Source organism: Agelaius tricolor, unplaced genomic scaffold (assembly GCF_023055355.1).
Source record: "Agelaius tricolor isolate 1412-34295 unplaced genomic scaffold, bAgeTri1.0.p SCAF_17, whole genome shotgun sequence".
In the NCBI taxonomy this organism is placed as follows: domain Eukaryota; kingdom Metazoa; phylum Chordata; class Aves; order Passeriformes; family Icteridae; genus Agelaius; species Agelaius tricolor.
In genome coordinates this window covers 17693086-17708534 of record NW_027269277.1, presented here as the reverse complement: position 1 = coordinate 17708534, position 15449 = coordinate 17693086, and the positions used below count along the sequence as shown (strand labels likewise).

Sequence of the window (15449 nt, the reverse complement as noted above, 5' to 3'; positions counted from 1 at the left end):
CATTTCTTATTCCCAAGCCTTCTTTCCACAGTCCTTACAAAAGCTTTTTGGCACCAGCACAGCTGCTGGATGTGTCTGACACAGAGAGCTCCCGTGTCACTGGCCCAGAGTGCTCCTGCAGCCCAGGCAGAGCCATCTCCACCTCAGTGGTGAGCACATCTCCCCAGCTCCAGCATCTCCATCTCAGTGGTGAGCACATCTCCTCAGCTCCAGCATCTCCACCTCAGGGGTGAGCACATCTCCCCAGCTCCAGCATCTCCACCTCAGAGGTGAGCACATCTCCTCAGCTCCAGCATCTCCACCTCAGTGGTGAGCCCATCTCCTCAGCTCCAGCATCTCCACCTCTGTAGGTGAGCACATCTCCTCAGCTCCAGCATCTCCACCTCTGTAGGTGAGCACATCTCCTCAGCTCCAGCATCTCCACCTCAATAGGTAAGCCCATCTCCTCAGCTCCAGCATCTCCACCTCAATAGGTGAGCCCATCTCCTCAGCTCCAGCATCTCCACCTCAGTGGTGAGCACATCTCCTCAGCTCCAGCATCCCCACCTCAGTGCTGAGCACATCTCCTCAGCTCCAGCATCTCCACCTCAATAGGTGAGCCCATCTCCCCAGCTCCAGCATCCCCATCTCAGTGCTGAGCACATCTCCTCAGCTCCAGCATCTCCATCTCAGTGCTGAGCACATCTCCTCAGCTCCAGCATCCCCATCTCAGTGCTGAGCACATCTCCTCAGCTCCAGCATCCCCATCTCAGTGCTGAGCACATCTCCCCAGCTCCAGCATCTCCACCTCAATAGGTGAGCACATCTCCTCAGCTCCAGCATCTCCACCTCAATAGGTGAGCACATCTCCTCAGCTCCAGCATCTCCACCTCAGGGGTGAGCACATCTCCTCAGCTCCAGCATCTCCACCTCAATAAGTGAGCACATCTCAGCTCCAGGGAGGGGAGCAGGGGCTCATCTCCTCCCTGCAGCCCCAGTGCTTTGGAGGGATGTGCTCCCAAATCCCAGGCATCATCACCATCCTGCTGTGGACCTGCTGTACCCCAGGGTGTTGCAGCAGTTAAACACCTCCAAAACATCACAGCTCCACATCTCCCCTCTGCCTCTGGCCAGACCACAACCACACCAGCAGGAAACCAATGATCCTGGTGCCTCAAAGCTGCCAGAGCACTGCCCAGCATGGCAGCATGAGCACAGAGCTCTCATCTCAGAGGGGCTGGTGGCACATGGCACAGAGAGAATCCCAATCCCTGCAAAGCCAAGAGGAGCTGAGGCACACCAGGACATCCTTTGAGCAGGATACACCACTGAGGACACAGATCCACAGACAGACAACAGCTTCTTCAGGGACTTGATTCCCAGAACCACATCAGCTTTAATTTTTACACCGACTTTTAAAAAATCCCCACACAAACACACCCATAAAATCAGGAATCTTGCCTCACCCTTTGGCCAGGTAAAATCACATGAAAGCTCCAGCTCTGGCTGGCACAGTGGCCAGGATCAGGAAGGGGAGGGAATGTTTATGAAATGGTTTTAACCAATTCAATTTTAAGGCAATTTGTGCGCAGCAGCAGAGGCAGCCCTGGCTGCAGCAAACAGGGAGCAGGCTGGATCAATGGCAGGCTGGAGGTGGGGGCAGGCAAGCAGGAGCAGCAGACTGTGGCATTGAGGCTAATGGCTTTGGAGCCATTTATTCCATGAGAAACACAGCTCAGAGCCACACGGGGTCTGTGCTGGGTATGGCAGCGCCTCCCAGGGACAGTCCCCAACTCCAGGGAGGATCAATACCAAACACTCCAGGAAAAGCAGGAAACTTCTGCTCTTACAAGAATAAATAAATGACAGTTAATGGATGCAATCAGGCTGTCTGCAAAACCCAAAAATTCTGCTGAAAAAGCCCCCACCCAGCAAAAGCTCCATTGCTGTGCCAGCATTGCTCCTGGGACAGCCACTCCTCACAGCCACACCCTGGCCCTCCCACCTCACCCCAAACAAAACCCTGCAGCCAGAAATAGGATGGGCACTTCATTTTCTGCACTAGCAAGGAAACACCCATGGAAAAATCTCCAACCCCTTCCCCAGCTTAGTCCTCACAGCCAAACTTCACCTGGAGACACCATTTCCCTCTCCCCTGTGGCCTCCATCCATGCTGTGGGTGAATATTCAAGGAGTGGACAGTGAGAGCTGGCTTGGGGCTAGAACAAAGGGAAATGGCTTTCTGGACCCTGGTTTTGACAAATGAGGGGAGGAACTGCCCCTGATGGCTCTGTGTGCCCTGCAATGCAGGATCAGCAGCTCTGGATCTCTGCACCAGCAGAGTTTGCTGGGAACTGCTCCTGATGGTGTTTGCAGCCCAAGGATAATGTGCTGCTCTTTCCACATCCCACTATCTCCATGCCCAAGCACATATGGTCTGGCTAAATAAGAAGCCTTGGAAAGGCTGTCAACAAGACTAGAGGAAGGTGGGCATCTGTGCAGAAACATATGCATGTCCCAGCACTGCACTGTGAGCACGGAGAGGATGCCCAGAATGCCACAAAAACCTGCCTGGGTCCAGCAGAACTGGACCAGGGACACTGTGGCTGCCACTTCCCTGTGTGCTGAGGGACTGCAAACCCCTCATTCTGCTTCCAAGAAAGCTCCTGCCAGGAAATCTGAGATGTTCCCTACTCTGGTCCAGCATTTCAGGGCATTGCTGCTCCAGCCCTCGTTTATAGACTCACTGATGTTTGCTTCAAAGTCTTGTGTGTTTGCTTTATATTCATCTGTAAAAATCTCCCCCATGGTACTAAAGGCAGTGGAATAATCTACTATTTCAACCCGCATTCCTCAGAGAATTCTGCAGTTAAAAAAAAATAAAAAAGAAAAAAAAAAAAAAAGAAAAAGGGGAAAAAAACCTGGTTGAATTTGATTAAACCTTTGGAATCTCTCCAATATTTCCAGTTATTCCATCTGTAGAAACACTCTACTGGCACTTGGCACATTCAGAGCTTTAACTGCCTTCTAAATCAGCAGCAGTTCTGCCTAACAATTTGGCATTTGCACAGTGCCTTGTAAATCACCCACCTTACATCTCTGGGTACGAGCACCAAACCCTCCAAAAAGCCCATTACTGCCTCAGAGAAATTCTTCAGGAAGAAAATACCTTCTTATGGGCTTGTCTCCTGACAAAAAGAGGGGGGCACTGGCATGCAGTGGGCACGGTATTGACACCAGGGCTCCTGGTGTTACTATGGCACTGAGATGAAACCCAATGCAGCCAGCTGGTTGCTGCACTGCTATTAGAGCTTCTTCTCTGTTTCTGACCTTTCTAGAACTCTCCAAAATGCATTAATCTGTACCAAATCCAGCCAGGATCTAAGCTTGATGCAAGGTGAAGGTGTTGGTGTCCTGGTCCTCCCAGTGGGCACCATGGAGAGAACGATTACGATTCCGTCAGCCAGGATTTGTTTGGTTGTTTTGTTTGGGTTTCTGGTTTTTTGGGGTTGTTTTTTGGAAGTCAGGAACCAGGCTTGGAAGGGCTGCAGCTCCAAATCAAGCCACAAAGCAGCAGGAAAGCACTCAGCAATATCAGCAGCGATTTGTGCATTTCTTGCAAACAAAGAGCAGAGAAGGTCGGCGTTGTTACCTCCCTGCTTCCACCTCTTTTGTCTTCCCAAATCGTTGGAGGCTAAAAACCTCCCCTTCCCAAACTGCTCCTGGCTTCAAGCTCTCCTGAAAATGCTATCCCCTTATCTTTATCCACACCTGACCCTTTTTTATGCCTCCCCATCAACAAAGTGTAAGAAAATCATCAATTTAAGCACTACACTCACACCTTGCCCCTCATGTTGCTTTGTGTGGGTCCTTCCCAGCATGGATTTGGGCTCTGAAGCGTATGGGGGGAGATAAAAAAACAAAGAAGAAGAGGACAAGGTAAAAAGAAAAGAAACACATGGAGTTAACTCCCCTCCTCCTGTCCTTTGCTTCCAAAATCTCACTGATTGTCACATGTGCTGTGACCCTGCAGCATCAGAAACCCTGAGGGTCACCTGAGGACTTGGAGATGTCACTGGGCCATGCAGGGTGACCACTTGGAATGTGCCAGCAGGACAGAGTTCAGGGCTTTGTGATTGAAAAGGACTGCCCACCACAGTCAGGGCTGGGAGGGAATTTCTGACTTGTTTTGCAGGTGCAGACCCAACATGCAGAGTTGAAACGCTCTGGGCCTGTCCCGCTATGAGAGGCAGTGACTCCAACTGATTTACTCATTAATATCTTCAGGAATTAGTGGCTTAATTAATGTTTCCCATGCTAACATTTAAAAAAATGCATTTTGTCCATCCTTTTGTATCCTTTGCTCTAGCCCTGCTTGGCATCTTCTTTTAACCCCAAGGAGGAATAATTTCCCTCTTTGGCTGCACTAAGACACCTGCAGCAGGGAGCACCCACAGTGTCCTTCACCCATTTTTAATCAGTCCATCAGGCAGAGCAAGGTCCCATCCTACATCTACCTACCACAGGATCCTGGGCCACATCCATAAGCTTGGGGTTTGGGTTCCCCAGTAAACAACTTAACCCAGTAAACAGCTTAACCCAATAAACACCTTAACCCCTCTGCAAGGAGCTGGTGGGGACAGTGTGTGACCAGGAGACCCAAGGATGCTGCTCCCCCACTGTGCCCCTCCTGCCCCCAGCACTGCCCTGGCACAGGGGCAGGAGAAAGGATCCTCACCAGCAGGTTTGGAAAAGCAGAGCTGAGCTCAGTTAAATGCTCCCCACCAGGGCTGGGAGAGCAGCAGATTTGTGGCCACTCAGCTCTGCAGCCACTGTGCACACGATGAAAATATCTGTTCCCTCCCAGCCAAAAACCCTAAAAATAATAACTAAGCAGAGCTGTGCCTGCAGCCAGCGATGCATACGAGATGATGGCCTTCTCAACACGAGAGCAAAAGGGCAAATGAATCACATTACACTCCATGAATGAAACCAGAGCCTCAATGCACAGAGACTTAATGATTCCATTCTGGATGCACGAGAGAGTCTGGCCTCGTTTGCAGAGGTGCTGAGCATTCCCAAGCCCCCCTCAGCTCCTGGGGACATGCAGGACCCTGAGCTCTCCTGAGACCCATCCACTCTGAGGAAATCCCCCCACTGGCAGGGAGGCTTTCCCTGGGATCTGTGAAATTAGAAGCTCTCAGCAGCTGGCCTGGGCTAAAGACCTCCTACCTTGACTTGCTGCACCTGAATCCATCCCTGGGCAGGTGGGATTAGGAGCTGCAGCTCTGTTTGAACTGTTTTCATTTCAGGCAAAGGGAGGAGGAACAAGCCCTGCCCACGATGGTGCCCCTGGAGCAGAGAGAATCCAGGACGACCCCAGGATGTTCCCACTGGCACCAGGAGGCAACCATGGCGTTTTCCCAGCCCACCTTGGCACATTCCCTGGGCACAAGTGAAGGGCACAGTGGGCAGCTGTGCTCACTGTGCCTGAGGAGGCCCCTGAAATGGAGAAAAGAGCATTTCCAAATGACCTCCCAGGCAGGAGCTCATGGAGCTGCTACAGAAAAGCACATCATGGAGAGGTGGCAGAATCAAACCAAACCCCACTGTCAGGGCATTACTGGGAAGGGGTTTCTGCACAGCACAGCACCCAGGGAGAGTGGGAATCACCTGCACTGGGATCCTGCTGGGGTGCTGAACATGCCACCACCCCTCCCTGGGCTTTCTGGGCTCCCCATGGCATTTAAACCCAATCCTTGCTGTTCTCTTCTAAACACCCCCCTGCAAGGGTGGGCTTTCCCACAGCAGCTCCAGTGTCACACCCCTGTCACACCCAGCACACAGGCAGTGCAGGCAGGGTGAGCTGCACCAGCCTCCTGGGAGGGACTGAAAATCCTCCACACCTTCACTATTTTCCTACATCTGCTTGGAAAATAGAGCCCAGGACAACCTCTTCCAAACATCAGTCCTCTGGCAAACAAAAGGAAGTCAAAGGCAAACTATTTATTGCCAAACCCTCTTCCTTCGTTGTAAAATACTGCTTAATTTTATCCCTCAGGCATCTATTATCTCATAGCCCATATTATTTTTCCAGCTATTGCTGCTTAATTTTCCCCATCCAGAAAGTCCGTGCAGACAGCAGCCAATTTCCGTCTTGGCAGAATTGTTTAGGAGAAACAAGCAGCTGTTTCACTGGGGTCCTAAAGAATTGATGGGGAATCAATGCTCCTCCTTTCTTTGGCCACAAGAAACCTTGGAGGAAAGTCACATGTCCTGTGCCACCAGCATTGCCACCCTGCCAGGGGACACTTTGTGATCAGAGGAGGAGCTGGGGGCATCCACCAGACCCTTCATTTACAGCCCCACCCTGAGGTGGAAATAAAGGTGAGCATAAATCCTTTTTTTTAATAATAAAAGCTTAAAACAGAAAGCTTAAAACCTGTGGCTAATGGAATCTGCCTGGACTGCTTCTGTTTCCCATTTCTGATAGAATTTGTTTTACCTCTTGTTGGTTTGGTGGGGTTTTTTTAGCAGCAAAGCTTCTGTGGGAGCTCAAAGTATTCCAAAAATGCCAACACTGGTAAACACAGGACATCCTCCAGGCGCAAAGCCCATAACCCTTATTTTATGGAGACTTTGGAAAAGTGATTACCAGCATCAGCTGGCACAGGAGAGACCAGCACACACCTGACAGGGGTGGAGGTTTGCAGGAGAGCCCCCAGGAAACCATCTCTGCTTCCAGACTAGCCTGGGGCAGGTAAAGGATGGCAAACAAGCTTAGAAACTCTCACCAAATAATGATGATTGAGGCAATTAAGAAATATACAAAATGGTGAAATACTGTAAAGGCACACAAGGAATGAGCAAGTTACTGGCAAAATCTGTGAATGCCCAGGTGAGTCTGTGTGGGTGAGATGGACAGGGCCAGGGACCCCTCTGTATTCACAGCAGCATTCTCCATGCAGGGGTGTGCCATAGAAACATGGGACATCCTGGGCTTGAAGGGACTAACAGGATCATTGAATCCAAGTCCTGCACAGGACACAATCCTGTCCCTTGGAGTGGCATCCCAACCCTCCTGCAGCTCTGGCAGCCTTGGCACCATTCCCTGGGGAGCCTGGGCAGTGCCAGCACCCTCTGGGGGCAGAACCTTTCCCTGATTTCCAACCTAACCCTGCCCTGGCCCAGCTCCAGCCCCTCCCTGGGCCCTGTCCCTGGGCCAGGCATGTATTTCAGCCTAATTCCAGTCTGGGTTGAACATTTGCTGAAGCACTGCTGACACCCTTTTCCCCAGACACAGCTATTTATGGTAGTGTTGGGATTCTGGGTGCTTGTGGAGTTGACTTTTTGTGTCACAAAGCACCTGCACATCCAGGGGTTCCCTTGGATTGAGTGAGCAGGAAGGGATTTGTGATAATGGAGGGAATGGGAAAACATTTCTTAGGGACCATGGAAGAGCCTCAATGGGCTCAGCACATGGACACAGGACAGAGCATCCCCCACATCCTCCTTCTTTTTAACACTTTATTGCTGCTCCTGAAAAAAGGGATTTTCCTTTCCTCTCCTGGCTTTAGATGTTCAGATAGAAAAGAAGCTCCCAAGGCAATGGGAAGCATCAGGGCTTTGCTCCAGCCTTGTCCAGTGGGAGTTCCCAGAGCAAACAGGAACTGCAAGGCAAGGCTGGATGGCAGTGAGTCAGGGAGGCAGAGAGGCGTGAAAACAGGATGGATGGGAAGGCAATAAACCCACAGTATTTCACTGAGGGACTCAGCTCCTGCATCACCTCCATCCATCAGCACCAGCAGGGCCAGCCAGGGCTCTGCTCACACCAGTGGCACTGGCACAGGAGGGGCTGTGGCCACGTGGGAGCATCACCAAGCCAAGGGCTGAGGCCACCCAACATCCACCCCCTCCAGCAGCTCAGATCCCCCTCCAGAACAACAGGGAAAACACTCCAGCTTTTATCTGTACATGAGAGAAAAGGGATGGGGCAAATCCCACACCCAGGAAAGGCCCTGCTGGTGGATGCAGGATTGAAACAGGGACTCTGTCCAGGAAGGATGAAAAGGGCTCAGCCACCCTGGGTCTGACCTGCTTCAGGAAGAGGAACCTGAGGAATATGTTTAAAAATGAAAGTTGTTCCCTGCAAAAATCTGGGAAACAATTCAAAGAGTCAAATCAGAAAAAGGTCACCCTCAAAACTCCCAGTGTCCCTCATCCCCCATTTCTCATGGAAGCACAAAGCAGGGCAGCTTCTTTTAGGGACCAAGATGGAAAACCTCTCCTCTCTCTTTATCTACAAAGAAATCACAAAAAGATCACCAGGAAACAGAGGATGGGAACCACCTCAGTGCTTTATCTTCTGGAGCTCCAGTCCATTTCAGAAAGAGTCACTTCTTTTTCAGAAGGATTTTAACAGGTTCCTGCACCTCCTGCCATCACTGCCCATCTCTTGCTCCAGAGATCCAGCCACAATTCCAGAGCAAAAATCTCCATGCATGAGCTTTGCCTGCCCACCAGGCTCATGGCAGTGATTCCACAGAGAGCTGGCACCTCCCAAAACAGAGGTTTTTGTTTTCTCCCAACCTCCCAGCCTCCTCAGCTGGTTGGCCCAGCTGACCCACAGCTGGGGGCACCCACCCAGGCTCTGAGTAAATCCCACCACTCTCTCCCCAAAAAGAAGCAAATTCCCCCTTAGAACTGCAGCAAACTCAGGCAATCAGCAAGAAGAAAGCTTTTTAAAGAGATATAACCCAGGATTTCTGTGTTGAAACACACGCCACAGATGGTGGAGCAGACGAGGATTAATTCATGAATCATATTTCTTAAACGATACAATCTCTCTTTTCACTTCCATACTTTCCCTTTTTGACTCAGAAGCAGGGATTTAAGATGCCCTTCCCAGATATGAATTTTGCATGAACAAACATTGCAGGGGTAAAAAAAAAAACCAACAAAACCAACAAACCCACAACAGCAATAAACCAGAAAACCCAGATGTTTAAAGAAAAGTTCTCCAATGTAAGTGAAGGCACATCCTGTCCATCTACACAAGAACATGTGTGGAAATACAATATATGCAAGCACAGAGCTGGGAATGGGGTGGGGAAACGAGCTCCCCACCATTTGGAGCTCACTAATGCTTCAGCCAGGGTTCTGGATTGCACCAAAGCTGATTTTCTATCTCCTCCTATCTCATCCCCACCCTCGCAGCAAAAGGAAAGCCTGGAGGCAAACATTTCCAGGAGAGGCCTCCTGGCTCTGCCAGTCAGTCTGTGCCTCCTCCAGCCCCCATCAACGCTTCCTTTCGGAAAATCCCAGCGCAGGCACGGCCAGCTCGCTCTCCAGGAAAAGCTCCCGGAGCTCAGGGGCTGCAGAGAGCAGCAGCAAGGCAAAACATCCTGCCCCACAGGAGCACACAGCTCACCACCCCAGCTGAGAGGGGTTTGAAGTGGGGAAGAGAGAAGGAAATGACACAAGAGCTCTTCAGCAGCGGGAGGCTCCGATATCCCGGCTCCCTCCCGGCTGGGGAGCTCCTTCAGACCAGCCACAGCCATGCCAGCCTGAGCAGAGCCTCTGCTTCCCCCCAGGCAGGAGCAGAACCAGCACCAGCACCCCAAACTGCCCCTCCTGGGCACTTCCTCACCTTGCTTTGATCAGCAAAGCAGCATTTCAGTCATTTTTTTCCACTTTGCACACAGAGCAGCTGTGTGTGTGCTTAACAGCTTCTTTACACAGTCTTGCACTTCCTATTGTAGCTTTACACACAGAATAAGAGTGAAAAAAAAATCACTTACCCTTCAATTATTTCAACCTTTCCCTGCTCTGTGCGTGACGTGGGCTTCTCTTTTGGTTACTATTTCCAGATTTGGTCTTTGGGTAGGTGAATGGAAGAGGAGAATGACAGGAGTTGTATTTGATGACGATGGAGACTGTAAAATAAAGAGAAGCATTTTCAGCACAGAGCAGTCCTCCCCTATACATACAGATCAGATTATATTAAATTAAATTAGTGACACCTACATAAATGCTTCCTACTGTTTTTATGCACACATACAAATATCACAACTGTCAAGGAGAATGCGGCTGTCAGTGATACAGCAGGGGGGAAAAAAGAGCAATTTCTAAAATGGAAGGGGAAAAAAGGAAATCTAGGCTAACAACCAGCATTTGAGCAGCAGCAAAGGGGTCTGCAGGAGGGCCAGGAGGCAGCTGGAACTGCCACGGGAGCACTGGGAAGGGCTGGAGCAGAGGACAGCATGGAAGGAGCACGGGTGGAGAAACTGCAACAACAACCCTGACAAAACGCTCCTCTGCTTCCCAAAATACCACATCAGCTTGTGAGGAAGGGAGGAAGGAGCCGAGAGAGAGCTTCAGGAAACACAATTCCCCCATCCCCTGCAACCATGGAAGGACTCCTAGCACGGGAAGGAATTAATAACGTGGTCATCGTAGCAGCAAGTACCCCCCTAAAAACCAGATTAATCTCCCACCATCTGCTTTAATAGCAGAATTTCTGCTAAGTGGTTTTCCCCTACACAGCCCCACATACCCATGTAAACAGACAAACAAACCATTTGGCTTCCTGCAGTCCCGGGGAACGCAGCTGCTCCGAGCAGGGCTCGCTGCCTTTGAGACGGTGCCAGGGTTGAATTCCTGCCATCCCATCTACTCCCACACCTCTGCCCACACCCTGCTCCTCTGCAGCCTCCCTAAGGCTTGGGGTACCCCCAGATCACTGCCCATTGAACACGGCAGCTGGGATCCCTAAAATGCCCTTTGATTGTAGCTGAGGAGAACAAGGGAGGTGAGGAATCAGAGGAATGGACTTCCATGCTATTTATTATTTTCCTCGTGGCATCTCTCCCATCCTCTGTATGCAACTGGCACTTCCAGCACCACGAGTCCCAGCCCAAACACTGAAAACACCTCAAAAAAAGCATATTTACAAAATCACTTGGAAGATGCCACGGCAGGCAGTGGAAAAAACCAACCCCCCGAGTCAAGGAGATTGTCTGCTTGGTTGGAAAAACACAAAGGTCACCGCAAGGAGTATATAAAAATACATGCTAACATTGAAGAGGTATAAACATAACACTAAATAACGCTTTTTATACCCAGCTCAGCATTTAACACTTGCCCAGAGGCCTTTGATAAATCCCAGGTGCCTGAACAAAGCAAGGAAGCTTTTTCATTGCTATTTAGCAAAACAGGGAAAGTAAAGCACAAGAGAATAAAACTGTTCAAGACATCAAGGACCAAGTCAGAAAGAAACAGCCAGGTCTCCACATCCAGCTCTTCCATAGCCAAATGCCCTGCCAGGCTGCTGGATGGAAATAGAAATACTATTGTTAGCCCCAAGCCATGCAGACTCATTAACATTTATTTTAGTGCTATAAAATATATTTTTAAATACTTGAAGCAATAATCTGGAGGAAGTGCTAAAAGCTAGGAGCATATTTTCAATATGTCCCAGCTTTTCCAGGGAGATTTGAGACCTCCTGGAAAGACAGTGACCGTCTCAGAGGCTGTGGGAGCATGAGGGCACCTCCAGCCACCCAGCAGATGCAATTCCCTGCCCTTGCTTCTGCTCCCAGATTGTTCAGTGAGAGGGAAGTCTAAAAATGTCATTGATTTTAATTACTTGTGGACAGCAGAATCCCCAAAGGATCGTTTCCCACAGGCTTTTAATGCGTGTGGGTGTTTATATGGGGATAACATTTGGAAACAGGGGAACCTGATGCCTGTGGGGTCACCTTCTCACCAGCAGAAACCCTTCAGCAGGGACAAATCCTGCTGAGCACCTTCCACAGGGCCCAGGTCCCTCATCCTGAAAGTTCATGGAGACGAAGGATGTCAGAATTATCAGGAGCATCTCCCCATCCTTGTGAAGAGCAGCAGCCCCATTGATCCTCCAGCTCTTAGGAGAGGGGTTTGGGGTTGGTGGAGAGGAGGTGTGGTTATTCCAGAGGCACCCATAAGCACATGCAGAGAAAACCATGGTGTGGGAGAAGAGATTCAACAGGGAACAGGATCCAGAGGTACACAGGGACACACAGAGCACAGGGCCCTGTTCCTGCCACACCCAAATGGATCAAGCATATGGAGAATCCAGTTCATCTTAAATAAACACTCCATAACAGCTCCTGCTTTCCATCTGACCCAGCCAGCCCTGGATAAAATAAAATGGGAGGAGCCAGGGACAGAGAAGAAACAGTTCTCTGTTGCAGAATCTTTTATGAAAAATCTTTTCTTTAAGATTTTTCCTCCTGAGAAGCTGAGAGGCCTCAGGAACAAAATGTAACCAATGGTTATCTGCTGCTGTGGAGTGCAACAGGTGCATCTGGGATTGGGCTCATGTGCTTGTTTTTAATTAATGGCCAATCACAGTCAGCTGGCTCAGACTCTCTGTCCAAGCCTTTGTTATCATTTCATTCCTTTTCTATTCTTAGCCAGCCTTCTGATGAAATCCTTTCTTCTATTCTTTTAGTATAGTTTTAATGTAATATATATCATAAAATAATAAATCAAGCCTTCTGAAACATGGAATCAGATCCTCATCTCTTCCCTCAACCTGAGACCCCTTTGAACACCATCACAGTTCTCTCTCTTTTCCTTATCAAAATGTTGTTGGAGATTTCATGTTTCATGAACTTGGACGGTCTTTAATCAGTGTTCTGGTGGAGGAAACAAAGGACCATGACCATTTGTGCAGTTCCAGAGCAGGTTCAATAGGTTCCACTGTGCTTTGCCATGCCAAGCTTGGAGACACCTTCCCCAGCATCAGGAGGACCAGCCTGGCCCGGGGCACTGGCCATGGGATGGCACAACAGAGCTGGAGCAGCCGGTGCTCCCAGGTTTCCAGGCGCTGGTTCTCCCCTGAGCTCTGGAGCTCAGCAGATTGCAGCAGTTTGGGTGCCCGTCCCTCGACAAAATCTGCACCAGGCACCGAGATCAAAGTCAAAAGGAACATTTGTTCTACAAGAAAACACATTGCAAACGACCCCTAACAAATTGCAGCTGCTGGAGCAGCCAGCTCAGAGCACAGCAGCATTTCCCAGCCCCGTTGTTACTGCGGGCGCTGCGCCGAATGTGCGAGTGGCAGCGCAGGCACAGCCACAGTTTGTGTTTCAGTACAAATTACAGAGCTGGAGAGGCAGCTCTGCTCTTCCCTGCATTGCTTCCCTCACGTTTTGATGCCCATTAAATTCCTTCCCATTTAGTTGCTTTATTTCAGCTGCTGGCTGCATAAAACAGCTCCGCGAGCGCCGTTGCCGAATAAATAATGGCAAAACTTTCCCTGCAAAAACTCTGAGAGCTGTTATGTAAAGCAGGGAGGGGATCAGCAGATAGAGACAACTTGGAGGCAACCTGAGGGTTGGGATTCTGTGTCAGCTCGATACACAGGGGAAATAACCCTTTAATCCAGTGCAGTGTATTTCATTTACTGTAGTGTTATCCAGTTCGAAGATGTTATGAAAGGAATCCCTGGAGAGACTTAAGACTTCAAAACCAGCCTGAGTTTGAACTTAATTCCACTGTTGCAAAAGGCTGGAGCTGTGGAAGATGACCTTTTCCATACCTTGGATGCCAGGAGCCATCCTGCCTCATAATGTCACGCCAAATTAGAATATTCTCTTTTTGTTTTACTCGGGATTTTGTTTTGTCGTTTCTCTTTAATTAAAATCATCTGTCACTGTTAATGAAATGGGGGGAAAGAGAAGAAAAAATATCATAACACCAAAAAAAAAAATTAAAGTTGGTGATGTCCAGAGAGATGGAGAGAGTCAAAAAGCTGGATAATTAACAGAGGAACTCTCACCTCCCCATGAGATCATCACCAGAGCCCAGGTCAGGACCAAAGGATCACCAGTGCCATCTCCTTGCTGCTCATCACCTGAACAAAACCAAGGGATGCTCCCCACACACATCCCCCAGATCCCACTGGCAGCAGGGCCTTGGGTGGGCTCTTCTCCAATAGGAAATGAGGGGGGAAATACTTTTGAAGTGCAAATCCCAAAGTTGTTCAGGTCTTGCCAAGGTTATCCTGAATGAAAGTTCAGAAATACTTGAGAAAAACCAACCCATAAATCCATGCTAGTGAACCAGAAGCTGGTGGAACCCCAGGGGTGAAGTGTGTGGTCTCATCTTTCACCAGCTGCAGGAGCTTCCCTGCCCAGGGGGTATTTTTAAGGAACCCTGCAGGAATTCATTGAACAAGTCATGGAAATCCCAATTAAGTTGTTCACTACTGTTAACTGCTTCCATGGACTTTCCTGTTTGGAGGTGAACCATAAAAGGCCAGTTTTCACTCGCTGCATCTTCCAAGTCAGATTGTGAGTGCAATTAAATGTAAATTTGTATTTTCCAAAAATAGGGTTCCCCCACAAAATACTAAATTAATTACAAAATGTATTCCTAATGTGAAATTATTTAGCCTGTTAAAGCGGTACAAACAGCTTTATTGGATCATTAATGGTTAGAAATGTTCAGTCAGCACAGTTGGAAAAAATGTAAACTAAATATGTCAAGGATACGTTGCTTTCTCCACTCACTATTTTTTTAATGTCTTATTTCATGGTAGATAAGTGAAAAATCTTTTTACCTGACTTAGTAAGAGGCTCATTTACTCATGCAAATTTAAAACCAAGTGTCATAATACAATGAAATTATAAAAACATATCAAAAAGGAGTTAGTGAGTCACTAAATTTACCTCCTAATGGAGTTCAAGCTGTCTTATACAGTTGTATGTTAATGGGAAGAGCTCTGGTGGTCTGTAAATATCAGAGCAGAGCTCAGCAACCATCCCATGTGCCCGGGGTTTCTGGAGAAGCCCTTTGGGTTTCCAGCCCTCCACACCTGAGGAAGTCTAAGGGAAACTCAGGTTTTGATCCCAGCCAAGGTGAGAAATACAGCCAGCATTAAATAAATTAAAATCCACTGCTATGAGCTCTGGGCAGCCCCAGGCTCTGCAGAGCCACATCCCAAGCTCCGGTACAAGACCTGGGGTGATCTGCAGGCGTGATCCTCAACATCCATTGGGATTTTCCTAATCCATCCAGCATATTAGGGCTGACATGGGGAAGCACTGACTTTGTGGGCTGGAAGATACTGAGCAACACGAGGGCTTGCCTGGGAATCTGGGCAGATCTGAGTAACAAATTAAAGTGGTGCCTCTGAAACAACAGCAGCAATCCAGGTGCCAGGGTAGGAGCAGGATCCTGGCTGGGCTTTTTTCACTCACTGATAGTCCAAGGACAGCACTAACATGAAATCTTTACATTCTGGAACAATCTCATTCCAAGAGTAAGGAAAGATGGTGTAGGAGAAGAAAAAGGGAGGGCCAGGGTTAAGAGATGACCAGTCCACCCAACAGAGCTCCAAAATCCATCAAAACCAAAGCACCCACTGGGCAGGGTGGGAAAAAGAGGCCTCAGCAGAGAAATTGGCTTAAGATACTGGGAGG

At 49.0% G+C, this 15449-nt stretch overlaps 1 protein-coding gene across 4 annotated transcripts in view; it reads right to left on the bottom strand.

Moving 5' to 3' along the window:
• NEXMIF (neurite extension and migration factor) overlaps positions 1 to 15449 on the bottom strand; it is a 171990-nt gene that overhangs the window by 40051 nt on the left and 116490 nt on the right. For all 4 annotated transcript variants that reach the window (XM_071442737.1, XM_071442738.1, XM_071442736.1 and 1 more), the window contains one exon: positions 9780 to 9914. The gene's annotated coding sequence lies outside the window, so the exon portion shown is untranslated. The remainder of the gene's footprint in view (positions 1 to 9779; positions 9915 to 15449) is intronic.